This window comes from Piliocolobus tephrosceles, chromosome 15 (assembly GCF_002776525.5).
Source record: "Piliocolobus tephrosceles isolate RC106 chromosome 15, ASM277652v3, whole genome shotgun sequence".
NCBI classification, from domain to species: domain Eukaryota; kingdom Metazoa; phylum Chordata; class Mammalia; order Primates; family Cercopithecidae; genus Piliocolobus; species Piliocolobus tephrosceles.
The window spans coordinates 96,813,058-96,819,105 of NC_045448.1; positions in this window are offsets into that span (position 1 = coordinate 96,813,058).

The window sequence follows — 6,048 nt, forward strand, 5'->3', positions numbered from 1 at the left end:
TGAGGTCAGGAGTTCAAGAGCAGCCTGGCCAACATAGCGAAACCTCCTCTCTCCTAAAAATAGAAAAATTAACCAGGCATAGTGGCGGGCACCTGTAATCCCAGCTATTCGGGAGGCTGAGGCAGGAGAATCACTTGAACCCAAGAGGTGGAGCTTACAGTGAGCTGAGATCGTGCCACTGCACTCCAGCCTGGGTGACAGAGTGAGACTCCATCTCAGAAGCAGAAGCAAAAACAAAAGAATGAAATGAGATATGTATCTTTAGGAAAAGGAAGGGGAAAGGAGTATTTTCAGTGTCTCAGCATTGTGCTTGACATGTATGTCAACTCCTGCAAGTCCAAGCAGCCCAGTGAAGGTAATTGTTAATTTCCTAATTTTATAATTGGAAAATCCAAGGTGAAAATCAGGCTTTGATCTCAACTCTTTTTGGTCTCAGAATCTGATCTCCTTCTATTGCCTGTAATCTTGTCATAGCTATTTGGCTAGCAGTTTAATGTTGACAAGAATTTTAACTTCTGGCCAAAGTACAGAAATGAGACTGAGTGTGACTGTTGGCTTGTATCTTTGGTATTGTTCTCCTTTAAGTTAGTTAGGGACACCGCAATAGCCAGATTACTGTTGTACACGTTTCTAGCTTACTTAGTCTAGTGTCTCATCCCTTGTTCAATTCATCAGTATGCTTGAAGAGTAATTTAAAAATTGTGTTTTTTGATATTTCATCAGCTTTTACAACTTTCTTGAGCCTCTTTCCATCAACCTTTCTTTCTCAAAGAGACCAATTGATCTATTAACTGTTTCTTAGTGGAAGGATATGAGAACAGATTTAGATGAGATGCCACAGTGCGGATTTGTGAGGCTCAGGGCCTCACAAAGAGTTGATGAAGGCAAATAAGAATTATTTTAAAAAATTAGAGTGAATTTGAACTACCCAACTAATAATAATTTCAATTTTGAAATATAATTGATATAAATTGGTGATAATACTTAGGCATATCATTTTATAACCCTAAATTGAAAGATACTTCTTTTTTCCAGGATTTATACCTCTGAATTTTGAGATTTATTTTTGTGATCCTAAGGATGAGTGGTCCACTGCTGTACACTTCATATATATATATATGTAAAATTTAAAATAACTCAGCATCTTCTAAAATAAATATGTATTTAATTTAGAAAGGAGGTACAACAGTAATGTTTCTATTTGTTGTTCTCAATAACTTTTATCGAACTGAAGAGCAATAATAGGTATTTGATACAGTTGGCTGAGGGAGCATAGTGATCTTATGGTGATTACTTTCTGGTGCTATTGAAGGCAGATGTTGAGAGGCATGACCACCAATAGATCGTGTGGGTGGGAATGGAATGCCCATATAAATGTTCTGCCTCTTTTCCTTTTTTTTGAGACAAAGTCTTGCTCTGTCGCCCAGGCTGGATTGCAGCGGCACGATCTGGGCTCACTGCAAGCTCCGTCTCCTGGGTTCACGCCACTCTCCTGCCTCAGCCGTCCGAGTACCACCACGTCCGGCTAATTTTTTTTTTTTTTTTGCATTTTTAGTAGAGATGGAGTTTCACCGTGTTAGTCAGGACGGTCTGGATCTCCTGACCTCGTGATCCGCCCGCCTCGGCCTCCCAAAGTGCTGGGATCACAGGCGTGAACCACAGTACCCCGCCCTGCCTCTTCTTTTCTTGATAGAGTTCATTTCAAGATTTTTGATTTGGAAACAATCTACAACTGTCACTAATGCAATACTGAAAATAATATACATACACATTTTATCCATTTAAAATATGAGCACATCTTGAGGGAGGAAATTTTTTTTTTTTTTTTTTTTTTTTTTTTCCTGATAAGGCCCCAGAAAGCAATGCATGGAGATAGGCAGTATTCTGGCTTTCGATGAAGAGAAATCTGAGTTTGAATCCTAGCTCTGCTACTTGGGCAACTTACCATATCTCTGAGATTCTCTTTCCTAAACCGTAATAGAGGATAATACCTATTTCATGGGACTTTAACAAAAATGGAGCAAGATACTCAAGATAAAGTTTGGAACTCTATTTCAGGCTCTTAGTAAGTGCTCATTAAATAGGACATTTCTTCCATTTTGCTCATTGATCTCATGAGCTAGACTAAACTCCTGCCCTCTGTGCCCACTCTACTTACTTTCCCTGGTGGGCAGAATGACTTTTTCCCCTGATGAATTTTGGATAAGAAGCTAGAATGTTGCCCTAGCTGCCTCTTTTCTCTCTGGGTCACTCTGCCTGCAGAATGGTTGGTCTACCTTCTTGCTTTGCCTGTAGTTTGGGGACATATGTTTATTTTGGCCCATTGCAGCTGCACATCTAAGACAAACCTTCTGTTCCAGGTTTGATCAACAATAAACTCTGTCCAACACTCATTTATATCTCTCAACTGATCCCAAGCTCAGTGGAGAATAAGATGTTGGGATTCTTTAAATACCACATATGTAAATACTGAGACTGGTTTGCGGTTAGGTTAACAAAGTGGACCATCTTGAAAGAATAATGGACAAATGATTTTTGCACAAATTATTTAAGAATTACTGGAAAAGATTCAGACAATTTTTAGTTCAAGGAGAAATATTTCATGACCTCAAATTTTGCCATCAAACTTTGTATTCTTTTAAAGTCCTTTTCTGTAGTCTTTTAAAGAAATATAATATCATAAAAAGCAATTAAAAACCTTAAATCACGGTTTCCTAAAAATCATAAATGCTCCCCTTTCCACGTGGAAAAGTGTAAAAAAACCCAGAAGCTGGGAGATGGAGTGTGTTCAGAAGGCAGAGAAGTAGGAAGGAGAGAGGTGAGGGATCCGAGAGCTAAGTGTGACCTAATGCAAAAATCAGTTGCCCTCCATCAGCCTAATGAACTTTGCCTACTTCCGCAGAAGAAAACTGCACACAGTAACTGTTGGTAAGATGAATGAATGAACATTTATATACATATGCTCAGTGAAAATACAAATACCTACTCACACCACTATTAATTATGAGCAGTTGCTGGCTTGAAACAGGGTTCCCATTTTACTTCTTGTTGCATATGAAAAGAGAAGGTGGCCCATGCATAGAATGTCTTTTGAAATCTTTAGATGACTTTATTATAACAACTGTCAATAAGGTGAAAATTTTGAGTTAAAGGGTATTTAAGATGACTATAGATTTGAAATAAGGAAATAATGAAGTACCTGGTGGTACCTCAAATATTTATTTTCAATGGTAAAGTACAATCAATGCAAGATCCTTACATTCCTTGCATTGTGGAATAAAGAGTCTGGCCCAATAGCATTCTTAAATCTCTACAAACTTGATATTAAAAGTGATCTTACTTATGTGAGACCCCAAAAATGTCCATATGAATGAGCTCAGTGTACTTTGTTTCATCAATAAAACCGATATTTAACATGTATGTATTGTTTCAAACGATGCCTCACTATTAGATGGGCTTGCAGACAGTGTGGCTAAATTGCTTGTGAGTTCCAAACCACTGAATTGAGGCTCTTTTAACAAGATGATCTGCCATCTCATCAGTTTTTCTTTTGACAGCTTGACAATGATAATGTCAAGTCTAGCATCGAGATGTTCTATTTTGATCCCCAAATGAATTCTCATGTTTGTTATCCATGAAAAATGAAATTATAAAGAGGCAACACTTCAATCAAAGATTTCAAAGTGTGCCGCACACATAGACCCTGCTGAGAGAGGATGGAGTACCTTGTCAGAAGGTCTAATGTGAGGATTAACATGGGGCCAGTGTGATGAGTGCAGGTCTGGAAAAAAAAAATTAAGTTTTGTTTTTCATTTTTGAAGGGACAGGAATGGAATGATGAATTTATTATATTTTCTACCTTTATAATAATTTTAAATTATATTTCCCACTATGGAAGCTACTGTAGCTGACCCTGGTTGTAAGCCTTTGAGAAAATTTTATCATTCTGACTAAATATGCAGAGCCTGCCATACTTAGTAAGAGATAAATACTTTTAAATCTCTAAATGGATTTGCTGGCAATAGGTGCTCTTTTAGTCTATACATTGGTTTAATTAAGGTAAATTTAATACAAAAATATTCTGTTCTCGGACTTGGATCAAGGGCTTTGGGGGAAATTACAGAAGGAAGGCAAGGACAGCAAAATTTGTGGAACACTAACTTCCAGACCAGCCAGTAACATTTCCAGAATGGCTAAGAGCATTCAATAACAGCATCACCCAATGTCCCTTTATGCCAAGAGGGACTGATCCTATTCAGGTCTGCAGAAACGAAATCTACCAGGCACTGAGCCATTTCTAGTTCTTCATCTGCTTGCGCTCAGTCAAGAAGAGTCAAAAACAATACTTGCCTGGTTATGGCCTGCCCTATTCATCAGAGATTTAGAAAACTACCATCAAATTTGTGGGTGATGGCAAACTCTTGACTTTCTCTAATACACATTAAATAACCAGGTCACTGCTTAGATAACAGAATCATTTTCATAGCCTACATTTTAATTTATTTCAACTCTTATTGTAAGACTACACCAAAAATAAAAGTCATATGTAATTTACTCTTACATTCGCTATAAAAATGCTACTGTAGACTTCCACATGAGAAAATCATTTCAGAATTTTGCTTAAGAAATTTTCCCACTTTCCATGAAGGAGAAACTCATTACAGGTTCAGTTTGGGCTCAGTGTAAACAGCAAGCACTGCAACAAAGTTAAAAGTTGTTAACTTACTTAAATTATTTTCTTTGACTTTCTATAACTTTTTATATTTTAATATACTTTTATATTATAATATTTCACTGTGAATATTTTTGGCCAACAGACTATATAATTTCTGATAGCTTCAGCTTTGGCTACACCATATCTATATGAATATGTTTTTTTGTAAATTACCTCTGAAATTTTTGTACATAGGTGAGATATGAATATAAATATACAAAATAAAACAAAATCTAGTGTCAGAAATGACTAGGTAGGCCCAACCCTTTTGTAGGGCAGGAGTACAAGTGGAGATCCATGTACCATATATTTAAACAGTTAAAATAAAGCAAACTAATAAACATATTTATGTGTGTACATATTTATAATTCATATATAGACACCTATATATAATATTCTACATTTACAAATATGCTTTCATAGCAACAAAATGTGTATATAACTGAAAGTCAGCAAGACATAAAAAAGAAATGAACTTAATTATTGTTTACCATATAATAGTCAATAGTCATCTCTGGGGAGGTTACTGGAATATGAGAGAGGACAATGAAGGAGAACTTTCATTTTAACTCTGTTATTTGAATGTTTTCTTGAACTATTTGTGTAGTTTAAATCCTATGAAACAAAACAAATACAAGCCTCCAAAAGTGGAATCTGAGACAGCAGACTCAAGAGAGGCTTCTCTCGGCTTCTCTCCTTTATCTATGTGTCTCAGAGGCATGGCTTTTCTGTCCCTGAGTAGCTGATCTCTCCTGGTCTTAAGGAAAGCTGTCTCTGTAGGATCCTCCTTTTTTTGTCTGTGTTACTTAGAGGGTCAGACATGTTGGGGCCATTTCCTTCCGGCTATAAGGTCAGCTAATCCGAGCTTCTCCGATTGGTTTTATAACTTTGTATCTAGGGAAAGGTAGTCTTTTGACTTATAAGGTTGCAGATTAATGTATTAGTACCTTTTCATTTTGTCTTCTGTCTCAAGTTGCCCCTAAAATTCAGAGTGGCATATAAGGTTGTTCTCATTATTTAACAGAACTAAACTTAATACATTCTATTTAGCTTTTACAAAGCTAAAAGGCTTTCAAAGCATTTGATCACCCATAATTGGTATGCTCTGGGTAAGTGGAAAATAAAACTCAATATCTGTACAACCTACACAGCAGCTAAGGAATATGGATCTTGAATAGATATACTTTGATTCCTTTGTTTCAGTGTGTACCACCAAAGCAGATGAATAAGATGAAAGGTGGAAGAGATTTTCTTGTGGATAAAGCTCAGTATTTCCAGACAAAGCTCACGAAACAAAACTCCTTTGATTCATTCTTTTAAGAACATAAAACTCA